At 46.6% G+C, this 23,330-nt stretch overlaps 1 protein-coding gene across 4 annotated transcripts in view; it reads left to right on the top strand.

Annotated features, from left to right (window-relative positions):
* The window catches only part of NEXMIF (neurite extension and migration factor), a 164,600-nt gene that overhangs the window by 69,942 nt on the left and 71,328 nt on the right, over positions 1-23,330 (top strand). Inside the window, exon 1 of one of the 4 annotated variants that reach the window (XM_039386446.1) lies at positions 18,070-18,090. The exons of the other annotated variants lie outside the window; for them this stretch is intronic. The gene's annotated coding sequence lies outside the window, so the exon portion shown is untranslated. Of the gene's footprint in view, positions 1-18,069; positions 18,091-23,330 lie in introns of those variants that run through there. 4 annotated transcript variants of the gene reach the window in all.

Genomic DNA, 23,330 nt, shown 5'->3' with positions numbered 1-23,330 from the left:
CACTGTCTGGAATGACACTGATCCCGTCCACCTGTATTTCTGCCCGAGGACTGCTCACCCTTACAGGCTTCATCCTTCAGGGCTTCATCCTGCTGCCTTCGTGCAGCAGACACTTCAACTGCAACTGGGCTAAACTGAAGATTTACCAGTCTTTTAGAGTCAAAATGCATATCAGTCACTCTCTTTGTTTCCTCATTTCTTTTAGCAGCCCCTCTTTAGGCATTGAAAGCTGCAAGTGTTCTCCATTTCAAAATACTCTTCCCAGCTGGACAGTGAGAACCAAACAAATCACTGCTTCCTCTTGGAGCTGAGAGACCTCCTTAAGAGACACATCAGGCTTGTATTTGTGAAAACAGGGTAGAAGCAGCATGTTGAAAAATGTTGGCATTAATATGCTGTCCTGAAGACTTCCCAAAAGCTCCACCCAGGGCAGTTCTCCCCAGGCAGGGCTGTGTCGTTACCCTGGGAGGTGGTGGGGCACCCCAGAGGTGTTCAGAGATGCCTAATTTAGAGATGTCAGGCCTGGTCTCTCCCTGTGTTAAACCAATATTGTGTTAGCACATACCTACACTGGTGACTGTGCTTTTAATCAATATGCACTATGCTAAACAGCAAATCTAGATAAATCCCCCAGGGACGTTTTCTGACTGCTCCGAAATCCTGTTCAAGCACATTCAAGTTAGTCATCCAACATCTGCTTGCTTTTCGTTCTTATCAACAACCATTCAGAGGTAAACTTTTAGGGATAACCTTTGCCAGAGCTCCCCCAAGCACTCAGTAACACACAGGGAGCACAGGAGCGGGCTCGGATGGTTTCAGTACAATCCAGCCACGGCAGGATGCAGCTGCCACCTGCAGACCAGCGTTTGCAGGGTGACCCTGACGTTTGGGCTGTGCCTAAAAGGTTCTCTGTGAACCCTAACAAATGGGTTCACTGATTTTTTATTATTATTTTAAAATTTTTTTTATCCTTTTAATCCTTCACGTGCAACAGCTTGATTTTAGGGCTGGTGGCACTGGAGGAAGGGACAGTGGGTAAGAAAGGAGGGTGGACGTGGCTGGTGCTGTCGGAGGCTGTGGTGGGGCTGGGCACGGGGGGGCAAGGCCTTGGAGCTGGCATCACTCAGCAGCATCTTTCATGAGGTTCAGCACCGCAGCCATGAGAAAAGAGACTGCTCTGTCATTCAGATCATCATTTCCTTGTCCTTCTACACCTTCGCTCTCTTGGGTTTATATTCAGAGGATTGCTTTGGCAGACTCCCTTGCTTCATTAGACAGTTATCCCTGTTTGCCCTGGTTAGTCACTGTAAACCAGCTGCTGTGTTTGATTCTAACCTGGTGCTAATCTGCTACTCATTTTAACAATATTAGTCACAACAAATGAATGCTCTGCTTGTCTAAATGGCCCTTGCATCCTGCTGTGCTTTCCTGAAGATTGATTTGTAGCCTTTCGTTTCTGTCCCAGTGCAGCCCTTCCCCAGGATTTGAAAGGACAGGTGGTTGTTGTTGGCATAAATTTGGCAAGTTTTAGTGTGAAGAACAAGGAAATGCAGTAGGGTAGGTGGAAGGGAACACATGGGCTCTTTTTTTAGGTGACCCATTGTTTCCAGCTAGTGCCTTTGCTTTCAGTGATGGTAGATGTAAATTTAAAAACTAAAAAAAGGAAAAATCTCCAAATAGCAGAGACATTTGGAGTGAAATAAAAAAAAACACACACCTTTATTTTGCTTTGTTAATATACTGTTGGTGTTATTTTTAGTGCTTTCTTAAGCAGTGGGTTATATGGTGACAAACTCAGTCTATGGATTGTATCAACTGCTGTAGCAGAGGACTCTGGTGCTGGAGCAACACTTCCAGTCTTGCAGATCACTGGTAAACAAGCCAGAGCAGATTTTCCTCTGTTGCATCGTGACCATCTGTGTTTAGTGCCTGTTCCCCCTTTGATCCCAGGCTGGCTCTGATAGCAAAGAATCGTAGAATCATCCCATAGAATGGTTTGGGTTGGAAGGGACCTTGAAGATCATCCAGTTCCAGCCCCTGCCATGGACAGGGACACCTTCCACTATCCCAGGTTGCTCCAACCTGGCCTTGGACACTTCCAGGGATGGGGCAGCCACAGCTCCTCCGGGCAGCCTGTGCCAGGGCCTCCCCACCCTCACAGGGAGGAATTTCTCCCCAATATCCCATCTAACCCTGCCTTCTGGCAGTCTGAATCCATTCCCCCCGGTCCTGTCCCTCCATCCCTTGTCCCAGATCCCTTTCCAACTCTCTTTGGAGCCCCTTTAGGCCCTGGAAGGGGCTCTCAGGTCTCCCTGGAGCCTTCTCTTCTCTAGGTGAACCCCCCCAGCTCTCCCAGCCTGGCTCCAGATCAGAGGAGCTCCTGCCCTGGAGCATCTCTGTGGCCTCCTTTGGACCTGCTCCAGCAGTTCCATGTTCTTTGTAACAATTCCAGCAGCAACGAGAGGAGCACCTCTGCACCTCTGCTTTCAGTTGATGCCCAGGAGCCTTTGGTCTGACGTGTAGGGGAGGGCACAATTTGCCCTGTGTTTCAGTGGTCGTTAATGGTGAAATTAATTCTTATTATGTGTCCTTTGTTCTTGGTCACCATGATGTGATTATTTTTTTTCCATTGCAAATTAAACACGAGACCTTGTGGTGGGTTGCAGACTCAAGGGATTAATTCTGCAATTTTCAGCCTGATGTTCTTTTGTCCTGGAATGAAAATGGTCGTCTTAGGTAATGGCTATTTTTATACAACCATTTGTTCACTGAGAACTGGGTTGAGACCTCCAGTAGTGTATCATTGACTGCTAAACAGCCACCGTGCAGTGCAGATCACTTCTGGGCTTGGCTACGCCCTTGGCAGAGATGGAAAAGCGGGTTAAAAAACCTACCTCATATGGTCTTACTAACCCCACTCAAGGCCCTCTTCAATTCTGTTCTTTTTCTTTTTTCTTTTTTTTTTTTTGGTGGGACTCAGGAAACCTTCATTTTAGGTGACAGGTAGAAATACTGACATACAAGTAAGAAATCTCCTATTGTTTTGCAACGAAAAGAAAAATGTAAAATGTTGCTGTGGTATCTTGAGGTTTGCTGGAGGGACTGCAGTGTTTGGGAGCTTGGGGTGGGGTGTTGACAGAAGCTGGGTGGCTTCTCTTTTCCAGCAGCATAGTTTTTCTAGGAGGGCATGGCATCAGGTGTTCCGAGGCAGCCCTGGGAAGGGATGCTTGGATAGCTCATGTGTAGATGTGGGCTTGGACCGAGGGCACCTCTGAGCTGGTGCCAACAGCCGAGGTGACGCGTCCCTGCTGCGCTCCTGGCTGGGGGCCCTTCTTCCTTCAGTCTCCCTTAAGTCATCACTGAGCCCTAAAAAAGCTGCTTGAAGAATTCTGAAGATGCTTCTGCATCTTATTGTCTTTGATGAAGGGAAAAATCAAAGAAACACATGACCCTGTCTCCTCCCAGCCAAGTGGTTTTGGTCAGGAGCCTGGGGGGAAGGTGCCAGTGAGAGCTGCCAGGGCTGTGCCGGGCTCCTCTGCCAGTGGCCTGTGGGCTCCTGGTCCTCTGGGTGAGGAGTGGATGGGCTTGTGCTTCCTGACAGAAAGTGAGATTGCACGTCTTGTGAGTGTTGAAGACACTTCCCAAGTGTTTTTGTGGTTAATCCCAAACCCAGGGTATTGCCTTTACCTTAGAGAGAAGGAAACTGAGGCAGAGACTCACTGAGTGCCATTTACAGCCCTCATGGTTAACTGTGCAATCAGCTTGGTGGACCGAGCTCCTTCTAAAATAAGCTATTAAAAAGCTAGTAGTCAAAATTCTGAGGCAAGCCAAGCTCAAAATGCAGAGTGAAGAGTAGAATACTGTAAACTATCAGTATGGTTTTAGTCCCCATACAGTGGAGATGTATACAGTTATTTCTCAGGAATTATTTTATTTACTTAATGCTAAATAAATGCTATTGTTGCTTTTTCAAGGCTTGTTTTGTTTTGTGTTTTTTTTTTTAATAAACCCAGCAATCAGCTTGGACATTGCCCTGGTGCTGAATTGGCTCATGGATCACTGTGCTGGGAAGTTTGTATTAATCAGCACTCTGCAGTCAGTGTATTGTTGCTTCATTAACCTACTTGTTTTTAAGTATCTGTAAATCACAAAGAGGGGAAGTCCTGCTGCTTGCTGAGAAAGCAGCCCAGTTTGCAGCATCTCTCCTCTCTGAAGCACATTTCTGGTTCGTACTTGGGGTTTGGGGTTTATTTTCTATCTTTTCTACCTGTGAAATTTGTGGTGTAGCCTAGAAGGACGTTTCAGATGTGTATATCCAAAATTGCAAGTGCTGTTGCTTTTAACATCCAAGCTCCCTGGGGATATTTGCTTCTGGAATACATCTATTCTCCGAGTGTTATTTCACTGCTCACAATGTCACAGCTAAGGTCTTGTTGTTCAGTAGGTACATTTTATTTGTCAGGATGCTGTATCTTCCTAAAGAGGCAGGAAACTGCAATAAAAAATGATTTATTTTCTTTTTTTAAGTGAATCATTACAGGAGTTGTTAAAGGACACTCATAAATGTTGTTATTAGAGAGCTGGTTATGGGGTCTAGAGGAGGAGAGGAGGTTGGTGTCAGGTTGTACACTCTAACAGTGATTATGTGTTAATATTTCTCTGGCTAACAGTGATGCTGTTCAGTGGTCGTGTCCTGTGCTTCTGATGATGACTTTGAGGGGATGGGAAGAAATAGGAAAGGGTTTTTCTTACTCTTGATACTGAACTTCGTACATTGGTGACTGCAAATCAGTGAAATCCTTTACTGGTGGAATGGACCTGTAACTCATTGTTACCATGTTAGCTTTTAATTGTGGAATCCCAGAATGGTTTGGACTGAAAGGGAACTTAAGGATTATCCAGTTCCACTCCCTGCCATGAGCAGGGACACCTCCCACTAGCCCAGGTTGCTCCAAACCCCGTCCAACCTGGCCTTGGACACTTCCAGGGCTGGGGCAGCCACAGCTTCTCTGGGCAACCTGTGCCAGGGCCTCACCACCCTCTCAGGGAGGAATTCCTTCCCAGTTTCCCATCTAACCCTGCCCTCTAACAGTCTGAATCCATTCCCCCTTGTGCTGCCCCTCCAGGCCCTTGTCCCAAATCCCTTTCCAGCTCTCCTGGAGCCCCTTTAGGCCCTGGAAGGAGCTCTAAGGTGTCCCCAAAGCCTTCTCTTCTCCGGGTGAACGCCCCCAGCTCTCCGAGCCTGGCTCCAGAGCAGAGGAGCTCCATCTTATCCTTAATTGGTGACATCTAAGTGTCTGTTTGGCCCATTAGTGTGGCCAGAACCAGGGGTGGCAGCTGGTGCCACTTGCATGGCCTGTGTTACACACCCTTGGAGTGTGGATTTGGAGTTAAGGGCGAGCAACCGGGGAGCTGCTTCTGATTTTTCCACTATTTATTTCTTGGAATTACAATGTCAAGATATAACAAGGAGAAGAAGATGTTTTCTGTTCCTCTATCAAGTATTCTGTGGTGTCTCTTTTGTTGTTGTTGTCAGTGCCAGGGCTGTTGAAAACTCTATTGTTTAAACTGTGTAACTCAGAGTTAGGGCAAAAGGCAGCTCTGTGTAGTCGACCCCCAGACATGACTCATGTTGGTAATTTGGAGTCGCAGGCACTGAGGGTGCAACTTGCTTTCCTTTGCCACCCGGTCTCTTATGCAACAGGAGCTGACAAGTACATTTTTGAACATTTTCACTGACTCCACATTAGCATCAGTTGTGAAATTTGGAGAGCTTTCTAATTGAGTGATATTCTCTAGGAGAATCAAATACATATTAACAAAATTTTTTAAACATAACAACGAAGAATTGAACTTCAATAATATCTGATTACATTTGATATGTTTCAAAAATCCATTTATTTTCTTACTGATTTCAATTGCAATTGCATTTCTGTATTTGTATTTTTGTGCCTTGTGGAAAGTACCTCTTGCAGTATTGGCACTCCAGTGCCTGACTTCTGCATGAAAGATGTATTCAAAGTAAATCCGGATGGTTTCAGTAAGGTGCCGGCCAAGGATAATCATCATTTTTGTTGCTGTTTACCAGCCTGTCCTACCTGTTGAGAAATGGAACATAATCTGTAAACACACACTTCAGGCTTTAAAGTTCTCTTCCCCAAACTCCTAAAGCATGTGAAACTTCCTCTGGATTAATATTTAGACCAAATTTATTAAATGAGTGTGATTTTTCTAGCATGAAATCTTTTAAATTAATTTATCAGTCTCTTGCCTCGTGCTGCTAAAAGAGACAAAAGCGAATCTGTCTCTCGTATTTAGATTTATTTTACAGAAATATTTTTCCATTTGTGTGGATAAATGCCAGTCTGACTTCAGCACCATTTTTAGATGTTCTGCAACGCCGAACACAAAATATGAGCTGTCCTTTTTAGAAATTGTGCTCCAAACACTCTGTACTCGTAACCCATTTGTACAGCCCAAAGCCTTCAGCCTGACCTAGTTGAGCAGAAGCTGTGGAGTCCTGGCAGTGCCCACAGGTTCCATGGACTCAGAGAGGAACACAAGTGCTGGATGAGCATCCAGGAGATGGACCTGGCTCCCTGCAGGTTGATACTGGTGTTGTGAGCGTAGACTGGGCTGTTCTTCCCTGCCAGTGTTGCCTGTGGTAGACCTGGAGCTGCTGACACACGTGGCTGGACATGGTGGGAAACCCAGCCCAGGCTCGTGTCCTCCACGGCCGGGTCCCCACTCCTCTGCTCGGATGCCCCTCTCTGCTCAGGTGGCTCCTTGCCCTCTTTTCCCAGGTTTTTACCCCCTCAGTGAGATTTCATCCCTCCTGGGGAACCCTTGCACATGGTCTTCCCCACCGGTGAGCTGCAGGGAGAGGTGCTTTGAAAGCATGAATGGAGGCATGCTCTGAGTTCTGGGTGTGTTTGTATTTGCTGAGATGAGAATGGGGGAGAGCTTCATTTATGCTTCTTAAAGGGCAGAGTGACCCCAGTGCAGGAGCCTGTTCTGGCTCAATGGCCCCGCTTTCCATGTGCCCTGGGTCAATCCACGTGTTGCTGAGCCCCAAAGAAGTTGTTTTGGTGCGGTTGATTCATAAAATATTCATTAACTTGCGGTTAATCCCACAATTCCAAATAGACATAACAATTTATATGTTGCCTTTTGTTGTTGCTACTTAAAAATAAACAAGCAGCATCCCCTGCACCCCAAACCCTGTGGAACTGGGGACAAAATGCATTTAACACTTGGGCCGTTCAGCTTGAACTGTCTGCCTGGAGATGCTGTGACTCCTGCCCTGCTGCACCAGCCCTTCTGAGGCTGAGACCAAACACCCTGCCCTGGGAATGTGCTGGGAGCTCAGAGGCATCAGGGCTGCTTTTGCTGGTTCAGCCCTCAGAGGGCACAGGCTCTGATTTGTCAAAAAGGGGACAGCTCATCATTAGCCAGTTTGGTCACAGGGTGAATGATGTTTGATCGAGTGAAGCTCAAGGTAAGACGGGAAGAAACACGTTGTAAAGCGCGTTTTGTTAATGCAAAACATCGAGGTGGCTCCTGGAATCTAATGCAAACATCTAATAGCTCCTATTTTATCCTCATCTCCTGAAATGTGCTAAGCTTAAGTGGAAGCAGCTGCCTCCTGCACAGAGAAAGGGAGGCAGACCTTCCTCTCAGCCCCCCCCAGCCCCTGCCTTCAATTAGCTGCTGGTTTGCCTGCGAGTGCTGCAGTGTGACCACTCCTACTGTCAGAGCCAGGAGGAAAAATGCAGCACAGTAATGAATTTGTAACTAGAGAGTGGGGCTAACGAGTGTCCTCAGCTCAGGAATGCAGTGGGGATATATTAAGCCAGGTGTATGGGGGGAGGGAAAAAAACCCCCAGCATCTCCAGGCTGGATTTTATAATTAGGGCACATGGTGTAACTCTTTTGTTTTGCAGAAGCCAGCTTTATTAATTGATGTAGAAGGTTGCTGTGTGCTATTCATTGTTTGATTAAAATGCCTGTATAAATAATTAGGCTTCTTCTGTTTGTTTTATTTTTGCACCCAATTTACATTTTCCTACAGAATAAAAATGAATTAGCAAATGCGTTTATTTTCCAAATATTTTAACCCGTAGCTGCTCTCCCCCGGTCACCAGCACTGCAGTAATGAGGTGACCTTTGTGCCATGGTGGTTCAGACCTCAGGAACTCCATTCTCTTTGGAGAAGCCGTGGTGGTCCTCCCTCCTTTGTGTGTGTCCTGCGGGGGGCTGCGGGCTCGGAATCCCTCTGGAAAACAGAAATAAACGCGGATATTCAGTCACCGCTGGAAGCATCAGGTCAGCGCTGTATCTGGTGGCATTTTGCTGAAGAAAGGAGGTTTCAGGCAGACTGAATTTGTGCCTGTCTCCTTCCAGGGCTGAGGAAGTGGCTGAAAATGCTGCTGTTTGTGCAGCAGCTGGAGAAGCTGCTGTACATCTGGAGCCTGGGTTGTGAAGCGCCTTTTGGAAGTGCCAGGAATTGTGTTATTGTTATCAGGGACTGCCTTTCTGTGGCAATATATGAAAAATCTGCCTGTCTGCAGTACCTCTGAGCAGTCTGCACGTCAGTAGGAAATCTTGATCCTGGGATGAAGTTGCTTTGAGCTGTGAACTGGTGCTGGTAATTTCTGCTCATCATTTGTTTTTTCCTTGAGAAATCTGTTGAGGGGCAATGCCAAACTTGGTTGTCGTGATTCCCTCCCTGGACCGTGGTGGGCAGCTGTGGTCTCCCCCTGCCCCTCTGGAGCCCAGCCAAGCCAGGAGCTTCATGGAGATGGCTCACATGAGGCAATTCCATGGATGTGAGGGTGCTCTCTTGGCAGCATTTGCAGTGTCCTGAGAAGGGAAATAGTAATGCCTGTGGACACCTTAAAAATGTCCATAGCAACCTAAGGTCTGAAATCAACAGCCTAAACCTTGATCTCCTGTATTTGCCTGTTTGTAAAGACAAAAATAAGTAGAAAATTGGTGTAGACTCTTGGTTCATGAGGAGTGGTTCATGATGTGGTTGTGCGTGGCCGAGCCATCACACCCAAAGTGATCCCTGCACAGTGCAGGTAGAAAATGAGAACTTGTTGTTTCACCCACTTTTCCACCCCTTCCATCTCTCTGTGGTCTGCAGGTCGCGTGACCTGTCCCATGGTGTAGGAAGAGGGTCAAAGGAGCTTTCCTCTGGCAGGACATGGAAGATCCTTCTCCTAGCAGGGCTCAACCAGGAGCGTGTGCTTCCTGAAGTTTTTTCAGGTGTGGATCGATCGGTGAGCACAGTTTATAACAGCAGCTGCAACAACAAGAGAGAGAGAGAGAGCCAGCTCCGTGCGGCTGGTCCCCGGGGAGAGGTGGAGAATTGTCGCTGTAATAAGAGAGACTCAGTCAGGAGTGAGTCTCTCTCCCCAGGAAAGGAAGAAGTAGGGACTGTCTGGCTCAGGTAGAGTTATAAAGTGCTGCTCTTCATCCCGCAGTTCTCCAGCCAGGCTTTGGTGCATTCCCCCATTGTTACTTCCCACTTTGCTGGGAATGGTGGTGGCATCTCTGCAGTTGCCTCCGTACAAAGAAAATAATGGAGCCAGAGGCTCCTGCCAGGAGGTTGCAGTGCTGGTGGCACTAACGTGACACTCATGTGAGTCCCTTTGCAGTCACACTGCTGGGATTCACCCCACTGCTCTGTGCCCTGCCTGTGTGGGGGAGCAGGTTGATTTGGGGCTGAGCTCAGTACAGCCCCTCGGCTTTCCTCATCCTTCTCCTCATCTGCCTCGATACACCCACCCTTCTTACAATCCCAGAATGGTTTGGGTTGGAAGGGGCCTTAAAACCCACCTTGTTCCACCCCCCTGCCATGGGTAGGGACACCTTCCACCAGCCCAGGTTGCTCCAATTCTTGTCCAACCTGGCCTGGGACACATCAGGGATGGGGCAGCCACAACTTTGCTGGGCAACCTGTGTCAGGGCCTCCCCACCCTCACAGGGAAGAATTTCTTCCCAATACCCCATCTAACCCTGCCCTCTGGCAGTGGGAAGCCATTCCCCTTGTTCTGTCACAGTCTTCTCTGGTTTGTTTTGTGCTCTGGGTGGTAGGACATTGCCTGATGTGACTGCATCTGGCAGCCCTGCTGCACCTGAGAGAGGTGATAAATCCCTCCTTCTGCCAGTGAGGGTGGATTTCAACCAAAAAATACGGCTTTTTGCCTTTAGGTGAGGTTTGCTACTGCTGCTGGTGTGCTTGCCCGTGTTGTAGGGCTGTGGTGTGCACAAAGCCCCGCAGAAACGCACCTGTAGAGTGTTGGCTGAGCTTTGCTCGTCTCTCCTGTGCTCTAGGAGATACCACAGTGTTTTCTCTCTTCCTTGTTGCTAAAAAGTTGTGTGTCTTTGCTTAAATTTGCTCAGTGAATATGAGAAGTCCTTGGGGTGGTCTGTTAGTGGGGTGTCTGAGTCTGAGCTGTGCAGAGCGAGGTGCCCAGTGAGGCTCTGGGATCACTGGGCTCAGGCTGCATATGGGAGCCAGGGTTAGGAACTGGCTTCAGGCTGCTGGGAGAGACTGGCAAAGTTCAAACACTTGTAACTACTGCTTAATTTTGTGTGAGTTTAATTTGCAATATTATTCTAGTACAGTTATTATTTGGAACGAAGATACTATTTTTTTTCTCCAGCCTAAATGCTGCATCCTCTATTTATTCCTTTTGCCTTCCCTGCCAAACACAGAGCAGTCAATGGGTGGAATTTTTTGCAAGAAATTCAGACTTTTCAATTTTAAAAAAAGTTGAGAACACGGCATAGAGACTGTGCATGTGCCAGTGAGCAAGTTGTAATGCACACAGCCAAATCCAAATGAGCCCACCCGTGCTTTTCCTGTCGTTTACATCCAACCAGCCAGAGGGACTCAGCCCAGCAGAACATCTCTAGCAAAGGAAAGCAAAAGTGCTTGGGATTTTGTGTAGTGTCAGGTCCAGTGTCATTGTTTCAGGGAGGCTGGAAGGACTGGTTGCTCGAATATCTGTGTTTGAGTCCTGACTGTGCAATTCTGCACTGTTTTTGGTGAATGACTGAATGCCCATCCACACAACCAAGTGGGTTGTGCTCATCTGATTTGGGGGTTGAATGTTTAAAATAATGTATAATGTGTTTTAACATAGAATCATGGAATCATTTAGATTGGAAAAGATCTTTAAGATCGTCAAGTCCAACCATTCCCTTGGCACTGCCAGGGCCACCACTAACCCGTGTCCCCAGGTGCCACATCTGTACAGCTTTTAAATCCCTGCAGGGGTGGTGACTCCCCCCCCATCCTGAGCAGCTGTGCTAGGGTTGGACAACCCTCTCAGTGAAGAAATTTTCCCTAATATCCAACCTAAACCTCCCCATGCCATTTCCTCTTATCTTGTCCCTTGTTCCCTGGGAGCAGAGCCTGACCCCCCCCGGCTCCCCCCTCCTGTCAGGGAGTTGCAGAGCCAGAAGGTCCCCCCTGAGCCTCCTTTTCTCCAGGCTGAACCCCCCCCAGCTCCCTCAGCTGTTCCTGGTGCTCCAGCCCCTTCCCAGCTCCATTCCCTTCCCTGCACACGCTCCAGGCCCTCAATGTCCTTCTTGGAGCGAGGGGCCCAGAGCTGACCCCACATTCAAGGTGCCTCAGCAGTGCCAGCACAGAGGAGATACTCCTGCTGAAAAGTTGTTATAAGTATGGTCCATGTTCATTTTTCTATATATGCATATTTTGCATAAAGTTGTATATGAACAGTTTTGCTATTTTCAAAAAATTCTCAAATGTATAACTTCGATGGCAAAAGCTTTCTTGTTTAGGCTCTGGCTGAGAGGGAGAGGAAACCAGCTGGAAAGTCTAACTCAAACAGTGTTGCAAGTTGAAAGCAAGGAAACATATCCGTTTGAAAGAAAAATTGTATTATTTTTGCAGGGTTTTTAAGAAGTCCAAAGTATAAAACTTGAAACTGTTGAAATCATTATTTTCACTTTCAGTTTAGTTTGGGCTGTAAGCAATGAACAATTTACTGTAGTGCAGTGATATGGCTGTAGGTTTCAGGCCACTGGAACATGTAAGGTGTTCCCCCTCTTTTAGACCAAATTACACTTTTACTGCCTTTGTATCTGAAAATATTGTGATTTGGTGTTGCAGAAAAATAAGATGCTGGAGGCTTTGCTGTGTTGGAGTTGGGCATGGGTGCTTTTAGTCTCAGTGTAGGTGGGCTTTTTGTTTTAATAGATAAACAACATCCTTTTAAAGCAATTTGAAATGACAAAGTGTACCTTGTGTGTCATTGCCCTCGTTACAGTCACGTGCCTGTGTTGGCCATGTAAAGGACCAGCAGGGGTTGAGTTGCTGCCTGATGCTTCCCCTGCTCGTGGAGTGCCTGGCTCCAGTCTGTGCTGCTGGGGTGGGTGCCCACAAATATTCCCTGTGGAGTCCTAGGATAACGCAGACAGCTGAAGAATAAGTGCAGGGAATTGAACAAGGTGTTTCAGTCCTGTTCTGTGTTGCTTTTAGGAGCTTCTGAGGCTGCCACCATATAGGGCTTTCCTTTCTCTGCTCCCTGATCCGATCTGTTCATACTGGGGAGGATGAACTCTGAGAGGTTCCCACCCAGAGCATCCCTGCACAGCCTGGAGCCATCTTTGGCACACACAGAACATGGCTAATGGACAGCACAGCTCCAGGCTCAGCGGGAAACTGGAGGGGGAAGGAGTTGGAGTTGGTTGGAAAGATGCTTGTTAATTTTATTCCTTGTCATTTCAGACACGGCTCCGTGCTAGTCCTTATGATCTTTAGCCATGCATTAATCTCAGTGCTGCTGAGTTTCACACCACTGCTCTTCCACCATTATAGTGCAAGGTTTCTGTGCATTCCAATTGGAAATAAATTTCTTTATTACACATTCTTTGACCTTGGCATGTTTGTAACCCTGGCGATTGTTAGAGGGGAAAAAGGAGGACTTCTGGGAATAATTGCCTTGTTTGTTCTTTATCTCTGAAGCATTGATACCTGCAGTTCTGGGCTGAGATAATTAAATCTTAGAATCACAACCACACTGAGAGAATCTCTCTGTTTCTGCAGGCAACGTTTTATTTTTTTCTGTAGGTATAAAAGTGCAGTTTCCATTTGCAAACTCTCCTCAGTGACTTTTGGAAACGGGTCATCCTGGATGTCCAGCTGGAACTGTTTTGCTTTGAATTGGAAGTCTGTGCAATAGATGCTCAAGTCACCTTAAAAATAATCATATGAAAACATGTGCAGGAGAGGGGAGTCAGAAATCAGGTGGCGTTTCTTGGTATCCATAGTGAAAACAATTTTAGAAACCACTCCTCTCATAAATACTGCATTTTTGGGATAGCTCTTCTTGTATTCTCTATTGCCAAGTGCATTGGCATGAAAGCAGCTTTCCTCAAAAATTAATCCATGCCTGCTGTCTTTTCCCGATGGGGTGACAAGCACTGCTGTAAGCGGAGCTGGTGAAGCTCCAGGAGAAATTTAGGGCAAAAATTTATTAAGAACTCAAAACCAAAATGTTCAGATATGTTGAACAAAATAAATCAACTGAGATGGCCTCTTCCATGGCAGCTTGAGTTACGTGGGGGGTGAGTGGCTGCACAGCCGCAGCCTGGATTTCACGTTCCTCCTTCCACATCCCGGGTCGCTCCATCTGCAGGGCATCCCTGCACAGCTCAGCTCTGCCTTGGGCCTGGCACTGGCACAGGTTGCCCAGAGAAGCCGTGGCAACCCCATCCCTGGAAGTGTCCAAGGCCAGGTGGGACAGGGTTTGGGGCAGCCTGGGCTAGTGGAAGGTGTCCCTGCCTGTGGCAGGGGTGGGATGAGATTAAGGTCCCTTCCCACCTAAACCATTCCATGATCCTTTTCTGTGGCTTTGCTGGTGATCTGTTGAGTAGGAGAGCGAAGCTGCTCACTGGAGTCACCTTCTTCCTCTGTGAACTTGCACAAAAGTGTTTTTTTTTTCTTTTAAACGTTGCCCCAGTGTAGGAGTAGGTTTACACAGGAGCCAGTACAATTTTTTTAAAATGTGTTTTCTCTGCTCTCTCCTTTCCCTAAGGACACAGTAGGATATTCTTTCAGTGTAATCAAAGTCATTTCAACACCTTGTTTTCTAGCACCTATAGTTTATACAGCAAAACTTGGTTGTGCTGTGCAGAACATCTAGAAAAATAAAATAAAAGCAGTAAGAGTCTTGTTAGCAGCTGGGGCAGACTTGTACTTGTCAGGATGTTGGCTGTGTTCACATGGAGGCACGAGCCTGTTGGGGGTGAGAAGCAGCCTCAGGAGACAAGGCCTTGCCGGTGGTGGTGGTGGTGTCACCCCCAGCCTGACTGTGACAGCAGGTACCTGCCCCTGCTGGGCTCAGCTGAGCTGGGAGAGGAGCATCCAAGGAGAGCAGCATCCAGGGCTGCCTGCCCACTCTGTGGGTACCCAGACCCAGTCACAGAAACCCCCTGCAAAATCCTCCTTCACCCAGGTGGAGGGTCTTGTAGAATCCTGGAATAACTCTGGCAAGAAGCACATGTATCATGTGTAACGGAGCCTTTTCCAGCTCAGGAATGACTCTGTGGAGCCTGTTTGACAGGAGGCAAAACTTTAGGCAGTTGGGTGTCCAGAGAGGCCATGGGACCTTCTGAAGCACAGCTGGACATGGCTGTGGAGATCTTCTGGAGGACTGACAGTGGACACAGCCCCAGAGTGTGCTGAGGGCTCAGGCCGTGAGCTGGGCATGGGCAAACAGGAGAGTAACTGTGGGATCGCTTCACCCTTGAGCTTCTTTCTGGGTGCAGCATGGGAGAAAACTGGAGCCTTCGAAGAGAGTCTCATTTGGCATGCCCGTGGTGACAGGAAGCGTGGTGAGGCACAATCCTTGCAGATTGTGGGAGCAGGATCCGTGTGTTTGCTTTCCTGCTGAAATCCCGTCTGGTGCAGATCCTACTTTGTGAGTCTAGAGGTTTGAAGGTGTTGGCTGAAGTTTCTTCCAAATTAGCCCAGCTGAAAGAACCTGCCTCGACTTCAGGGCTGGAGGGACAGTCAGAACTGCAGTGCCTGCCTGTTGGCTGCAGATTGATGCAGTTTAACCAGGCTCATCCAACCCACAGAACCCCTGAGGCTCAGGACAGCGGCCACTTAAGCATGATCATCTCACATGGTGTTACCTTCCCAACAAAGATAATGCAGATCTGTTCTCACTTCAGCAGGAATATGCCCTCCAAAGGCTCCCTGAGTTTTCCTGCCAACCACAGCACTTGATTCTTGCTGGCTCTGTCTTTAGGTTGGGCTCTGTCTTTAGGTTAGTAGAATGTCCATGTTTTCAGTGCAGATTAGCCCATGGTGTCATAATACAGCTACCAAAATCCTCTTCTTTTTCAGGACTGTCTTCTCTGTTGCACTGTTCTCACTCCATTGTGTCCTGTTTCCCGTGCTGTTCTTTGCAGGCTGGGTTGTGGGGCAGTCCTGGACAGGGATGGTGCAGGGAGCAACGTGGTGGGGTGTTCAGTTGATCATTCTGTGTTGGGAGCTAAATGCTTTCCTCTGGAAGCTTTCACAGCTTTGCATCTGTGGTGATTGACATATCTGTGTCTGTGTTATTGCAGCGTCTGGGACGTGCTTTCCAGAGGAGAACACTGTTCCCCTTAAATTTGAAGGTGTGAAACAAGCTGCTTGGCTCAGGCTCGCTGTAAATCTTGCCTCAGCAAGCAACAAACATTGACATTTTCACGTGGTAAAATCTTGCCAGCTCTCCTTGTAGTGTTTTGGGAAGGGCAAAATTGATGAAGAAGTTCATGTCCTTATTGTGAGCTACCACAGGGACTGCAGACACGGGACTATGGCAGTGCTGCAAGGCTGGGAGAATCCTGGAGATGAAAAGACAGTTCCATGAGAAACTGTGAAGGGTCCTAAATGTATTTGCTGCTGTTCCTCTGCCTGAGTAAACAGGATATCAGGAGCTGGAGATGCTCACTGCCAGGTTTTCAGTGGGATTCGAGAAGGGAGCCTTGGTTTGCTGAGGGATGTTCAGACCTCCCTTTGTCATGGTAATGAGGCAGTGCCTGGGCAGCACACGCTGCTGATCTCTGCAGAGGTTCCTCTTGTTCTCCTTCAGAATGTTTGGAGAAAAAGAGAGACACCGTGGGCACTGAGTGTGCAGCGACCCAGGCTGAGACACATCACCAAGCTGTGAACACAGCCCTGTGCAGGCACCAGAGAGAGCCATTACATGACCTGTCGTGCAGATTTTTCTTCTTTTACAGTTCAACCTTTTGTTGAAGTTCCTAGGAATACAAAAAAAGGGAAATAGGAAGTAAGAGGTGTTTTATGGCTCCATGTCTGTCTGAGGCTTGGTTTAGTCCAGGATCCTGGTTCTCAGGTTTGCAGGTTGGATGAGGAGCTGGTGTCTGTCATCCTTTAGGGAGGAGGAACACATATCATGTTGTCAGTGCTCTTGACTGCAGAAACACATGCCAAGGACAGCCTGGCAGCACAATTTGGTGATGGGAGGGTATTGCCTGGGTGAGAGTTGTTGCTGGAGCAGAGAGGGGAGGATGACATTAGGCTTTCTTGGTGTGGGTCTTCCTATCAAGTTGGGTATTTTATTTATGTTTTTGTTTGGGGGTTTTTCCCCTTCTCACCACTCTGAAAGACCCTTCCTTAAAGAAAATTTCATGGTTTAGTCCTTCATCCTGCTGGTTGGGGCACAGCTACCAAGTGTCCATCTGACTTTACTGACAGGAGTCATTAAAAGATGCTGTAGGCTTGCATCTGGCCTAATGTAATTTTTTAATTATCTTCTTTCAATATAAGGTTGATTTCAATTAGGTGGTACACTGTGTGGTGAGCAGAAGAGGAGGAATATGTTGATATCAAACATGTTGTGATACAAAGGCTTAATCTGACCTGGCAGGATTTCCTTGGGCAAAATCTGATGGACTTGAAGACAGTGTTTGTTTGGGAAATGTTTGTGGCACTGGCAGGGGTGAGTGTAAGAGCAGTTTAGGTCGTTTAAAGCAGGTCTAACACAATTTTCCCCCCATTTCGTCTGTCTTCGCAGTGTAAAGGAATGAGTCCTTTAGTTTTCATCTGGTTTGGGGGAGCAATGCAAATACACCTTTTCTTTGTTTTACTGTGTTGGTGCAGATCCTTAAATAAGGTACTTATGTGAAAATCTACAGCTGGATTTTATATCAGTACCTAACATAAGAGGAGAAGCAGCTGTCAGAGATCAGCAGTGCAGGTTCCCAACCCCAGTGCCTGGTGTGCAGTTATCCAAGCTGTGCAGTTATTAAGGTTTGTCCACTCTGGTTCTCACAAACCTTGACTGCATCCCTCGAGACTGACTAATAGGGCAACAAGATTTTCATCTTAAGTTTTCCTTTTTTATAATTTGATTCCATTTTTCCTCCTAATAGCCCCCCATGCTGGTTTTTCTGCTTGATGTTTACACCTTTCAAACACATATCGATACACATCTTGTCTGACTAAGCTGTGCTTGCTCAGAGCTGGACGTCTTCAAATCTTTTGATCTGCCCATAGAAATCTTTCCTTTCAAACCCTTAAAACATTTTTGTTGTTTTCTTTGTACTCTGCTCAATTTGTCAATGTCTTTCTGGTAATGAGGTGTCCAGAAGTGAATACATTATTCCATTTATGGATTAATTACATCTGGAGAGAGGAGACAGGAACATCCTGCTTTGTGATACGTGTTTCTGCGTGTTCTGTCTCTGAAACCAAACTGTCCTTTTAGCTGCCACATCCTTCTGCAATGTCATCTCGAGCTGCTTGCCCTGTGCCTTCCCAGGTCCCTGTTTCATGTATGCATTCCCAGCAGCTCCTTCTGGAAGCATGGCTGTGGTTTGGTGATCAATCACTTCAGCATCGGTTTTATTTTTTCCAAATGGAAAAATCTTCCTCTGATTTTTACATCTCCTTTCAGATCTGGCAGATTTGGGAAGGCCTCCTGCAGAGGACAGGGACATTTCTTCTTTGAATGCTGTTGACAAGGTGATCCTGAGTGACGTGAGGCGCCTTCCCGAATTTATGATGTCCCAGTCCATCAAAGCAATACTTCCTTTGTATGTGTTGATTTTTCCTGTCAAGTCCTGCTAAACATTTCACTGCATAGTAGATGAAACTTAATAAACTGTATTCTTTCCTCTCCTGCACCATTAACAAAGCTGTTAAGATTAAATCTAACACAGATCCACATGATTCCTTGGCTATTTCGCCCAACTCCTTTGTTTCCAGTTGGCCTTGCAGGTGCTAAATCCTAATCCCTTCTAAAGTTGGGAGAATCGAGGCTGCTCAGATTTTTGCAGGATTATTGCTTTTAATTTTAGGATTGACTCTGTGAAATGCTCCTTTAATCCACGTGGCATTTCCTTTCTTCTTTTCCCTAAATAAATAGTTTTTGCTAACAAATTGACTGTGCCTAACAAGGCGTTCTCTGCAAGGCTCTACTTGCAGCTTGCTGAGCTGCTTTCTGCAAAAGATACTTTTTCCAGAATGTTTTTCCCATTCTTTTGCTAGGAATAGAACTTAATTGCATCCATCCATTTAAGTGATTTCCAGAATTAGGTATTAGACTTACGTTTTGAAGGAATTTGCTAAATTTCCCTTTTAAAAAATAATTCTTCACAAATAACAACCCTTGATTTCGTTGGTTAATTGCACAGATTGAGTGATTTGGCACTTGTCTGCATTCTCCAGATACTCCCTTTTTCCCTCCTTCAGTGGAAGCTATTTTTATAAACTCGCCATCACTCTGGTAGCACAGGCATCTTTTCTTAATTTACTTTTGAAGACAAATTTAATAAAGGAATTCCCCTTCTTAGCCGTATTGGAATCATTCTTTTTATCTCTTATTAATTCCCCTACTTCTTCTTAACCAGGTTTTTGTTTGTATGTTTATAAATAAGTCCTCCCTCATTCCTTAATCCTTTTGTCCAACCTTAACTCAGACTGTATTTTATTGTTACCATTAATTCAGTCTGGAGGAATTAAATGTGCTCCTTGCTTTTTCTCATCCTTGTACACAGTAGCATTTTCCTTATTACTCAGCTCTTAGGAAGACAGTGGATGCTTAAATGCTGTGGGGTCCAGGGGAGGTTCTGCTTGTAGGGTTTTGAGGTTGTTTGGGTTTTGTATTTTTTTGTTTCTGGTTTTGATTTAGCAATGTTATATTAATCATGGTATTCCAAAGTTGCCAACTGGCCCATTTTCAGCACAGTGGAATTTATGGTCTCCCTTTCATTGTCCTTATGGATGGTGGAGGTGCCTCATCTGGAAAGACACTAAGAAACGGAGCTGGAGTTTCCTCCATGGCTTTACAGTCCAAAGGAAGCAAATAGCCTGACTTACCTGAATTGACATTGTTTGTGGCCACTGGTCCCAAATTTTAGTAAGCCTGTGATGAAAAGTTAAGATCCACTTGATCTCTCCAACAGCTGTGATGCCAAATTATATCAAAGATAAATTCAGCCTAACGTGGAACTGCTCTCAATCACTTAAAATCCTCTGCAATGGGTTGGGCTGGGAATTTTTTTTTTTTGTTTTATTTCTCATTATTTTTCAATCTACCTTTGGATTTGCAGCCAAAGGCTACAGCCTCTTGCAGTTGATTTTTCAGTGCTGATAACTCAACACAATAATTTAGTCGACCTGATCTTCCCTGTTGAATTTCAGCTTATTGGCATTATAATTAATTTTGACATGTAACACCACCCCTCCAACTTTCACTCCCAAATCTATTAATGCGTAATGATGAAGACTATGTGCGATGCATAATATTGTTTGGGAGTTATGGATCTTACATCCTTCTTGTCGGAGAGTAAAGGAGCATTAATGCATTAATTCCTGCTGCTGTAGCTTGCTGACGACCGAAAATGATGTGAAGTTCCTTAGTTTGTGGTGACAACTTCTCTCAGTCTAAACCAGGAAGGTAGTGATGGATCTTATTAAAACTTGACAGAATTGTGGAGTGGTTTGGGTTGGAAGGGACCCTAAAGCCCATCCAGTCCCACCCCCTGCCATGGACAGGGACACCTTCCACTATCTCAGGTTGCTCCAAGCCCGGTCCAACCTGGCCTTGGACACTTCCAGGGATGGGGCAGCCACAGCTTCTCTGGGCAACCTGTGCCAACTTGAGCTCAAGTATTTCAGTTCAGAGTCTTTCCATTGTACTTTTGAATGTGCTATAAATAAGAAATTCTAATATTGCAAAATTATAAAATAATTATAAAATGCTGGACTGCAAGACATCACATCCAGCCTGGCTGCTTCCTGGTATTTATGGGACTGCAGCTTCTTCTGCTCCGTTTTCATCAATTTACACATTTTGATGATGTTCATTGGTCACAAAAACTCAATCCCCCCCAAAAAACACCCCTTGTTCATTTGTTCCAGAGGCCGTGAGCAGTTACATCACCGACGTGTGGTTAGGTTGCGTTTTCCTGCTGTACTTAGCACAACTGTGGAGGGAATGCCCAGGAGGAATTAAGCTATAAAGACGCTGGCGGAGGAAGTACGTTAAAAGCAATTAGCAGAAATTTAACAAAGTAGATGAAAATCAAATCTCAGCGCGCTCAGAATTTCCGACCCGGTGCTCCGCGGTCCCGGTGGTGGCGTTTGCAGGAGGAAGTGCCGGGGAAGGGGGAGCTGTGCTGCCAACAGCTCACAGGGCCTTGTCCTCACTCCTGAGTGTTGGGAGCAGGCAAGGAAAGCTGGAGAGAGACTTTAGACAAGGACATGGAGTGACAGGACAATGGGGAATGGCTTCAAACTGCCAGAGGGCAGGGTTAGATGGGATACTGGGGAGAAATCCCTCCCTGTCAGGGTGAGGAGGCCCTGGCACAGGCTGCTCAGAGAAGCTGTGGCTGCCCCATCCCTGGAAGTGTCCAAGGCCAGGTTGGACGGGGCTTGGAGCAACCTGGGCTAGTGGAAGGTGTCCCTGCCCATGGCAGGGGGTGGAAAGGGATGATCTTTGAGGTCCCTTCCAACCCAACACATTCTATAATTTTATGAACTGCTGCAGCCTCGGGAGATGGGAAATGCATGTTTTCATGGTCAGGAATCTCTTTGTTGATTTTATTTTTGATGTTACTGTCATGCCAGTGTGTTTGAGGGAGGTGCCAGTTCCTGACTGTCCTTGGTTTTGTGTTTTGGGGTTTTTTGTTTGCTTGTTTCCCTCCCTCCTCTCTTTTATTCTTATTAAAGGGGAATGGGCAGATTGTTCTGCCTGGGGAGCAAAACTGAACAGCTGGTGTGGTTTGAGATCAGGAGGGAAGAAAGCAAGAGCAAAGGAGTGCTTGAAGAGAGAGAGGGAGCAAACATTTAGGGGAAAACCCGTTTCACTTTATTCTGCAAACAAAATGGAAGCATTAGCAAAAGCAGAGCGACTGATCCGCTGAGGGTTGGGGTGATGGGCTCAGTGCTTTTCAAAATATCCATTTAGAGTGTGCCCTGTTCCTGGTATGCAGTGAAGTACCACTCCAGCTTCCACGGGCTCCAGGAGACGCTGAGGTGGAGGAGACTCTCGTTATTTCTTCTGACAGCAATATATTATAACCCTATTGTTATCAGCAGTGCTGAACTGGAACACTCATTGAAAGGGAACTGAGATGGAAAAGGACAAAGATGCAGCAAAATGCTTTGGTTTGGTGTGCCCACGTCTGAATAGGGAGCTGCAGATGGGTGCTGTACATCCTCTGCAGACCCACAGGAGCCTTGGGGAAGGGATGGCTGAGAAGCAGAACCTGCTCAGGTGGATTCTCTCCCACCCCTGCCGTGGAGTGGCCAGGCTGCAGGAGACAGTGGGATGGATTTAGGTGGCTGGTGATTATGCAGCTCAACTGACACAGAGGAGAGACGAGTGGGATCTCTGCTGGTGGGATTGTTCCTGAGATAGGGTTGATCCCCACTCCAGTGGATCCACTCAGTGTTAGTGATGGGTTGAGTCTTTCAGTCTGTGACAGTTCTGAAGAAGTTGAGACCCTTGGGCAGATGTAGCCGTGAGGCACCAAGGTCACTTTAGGAAACAACTGGGAGGAGGAGGAGCAGGAGGGGGGAGTTATGGAGGTGAAGGGGTGCCTTTGCACAGACTTGGAGCTTGGGCAGATGTGGTTCATGTCCCTCCTCCTTTGCTGTGCCAGTGGACAGGGTGGGTGCCACTGTGTGGGCTGTGCTGGGAACCTGCTCCAGCTGCAGGATCCCTGGGAGCTGCCCACAGCCCCTGTTCCCTGTCCCCCTGCGCCACTGCAGGCGAGGAGATACAGAAATTAGGAGTGAAGTTGAGCCTGGGAAGAAGGGAGAGGTGGGGGAAAGGTGTTTTTAAGGTCTAGTTTTTATTTCTCATTTTCCTGATTTAATTGGTAATAAATGAATTTCCCCAAGTCGAGTGTGTTTTGCCCATGACGGTGATTGCTGGGTCATCTCTCCCTGTCCTTACCTCCACCCATGAGCCTTTCCTTATATTTTCTCTCCCATGTCCAGCCAAGGAGGGCAGGGGTGGAGCAGCTTTGATGGGCACCTGGTGTCCAGCTGGTGCCAGCCCAGCACAGTGGGCCAGTGCTCCTTCCTCTCCCTACAAACTTTGGAGATGAGAAATAAAAATTCATTTTGGAAATGGTTTTCCAAATGGTCCCACTTGAGTGACATCAGGGTTCTCAGCCTGGCTGGGAGCTGCTGCTGCTGAGCAGCCTTTCTCCAAAAACTCCCGAATTATGCGTATTGTGAGTTTAATGTAAAGGTGTCAGGTATCTCTGAAGAGAAATTAAGAGAGTGTCAAAGGTAAAAACTAAACAAAAGGGCAGACACAAAAAGGCTGTAAATGAGGTGGAAATTGCAGGCAAATAGACAATAGAAGAAAGTTTAAGTAGCAATTTGTTCTCCTTTGCACAAGGAAATGCACTTCATTTTTAAATAAAAAAAAAAATCTTTGAGGAAGCTGCACTTCTAAATACAGAACTAAATATACCCTGGAAAAACCGAAATTTGTTATTGTGCAGCCCCTCCAAACACTCACACAGCAAAACAAAAGTGAGAAGTGATTGACAGAGTTAATCTGTTCTTAATAAATGTTTTATTTAAATATTCATTTTTCTCATTTGCATTAATTCCTTGCTTCAGGCCAGCTCTCAGTACAGTACCTCTTCCTGGGCCCTCATCCGTGAGGAGCGGTGGGCCAGGATCTCCGGAGTGTCCTGGGTCTGTGGCAGCCAGTGGCTCCCAGAGGGATCCTTCCTGTGAGCCTGGAAGGTGGGAGAGATGTGGAGTTCTCAGTGAGAAGATAATTTTCTTCTTGAAATAACAGCCCACC

This window comes from Pipra filicauda, unplaced genomic scaffold, assembly GCF_003945595.2.
Source record: "Pipra filicauda isolate LSUMZ 115617 unplaced genomic scaffold, ASM394559v2 scaffold484_size733096_pilon, whole genome shotgun sequence".
Lineage (NCBI taxonomy): Eukaryota > Metazoa > Chordata > Aves > Passeriformes > Pipridae > Pipra > Pipra filicauda.
The sequence above is the reverse complement of the archived record's forward strand: the minus strand, read 5'-3'. Positions and strand labels throughout refer to the sequence as shown.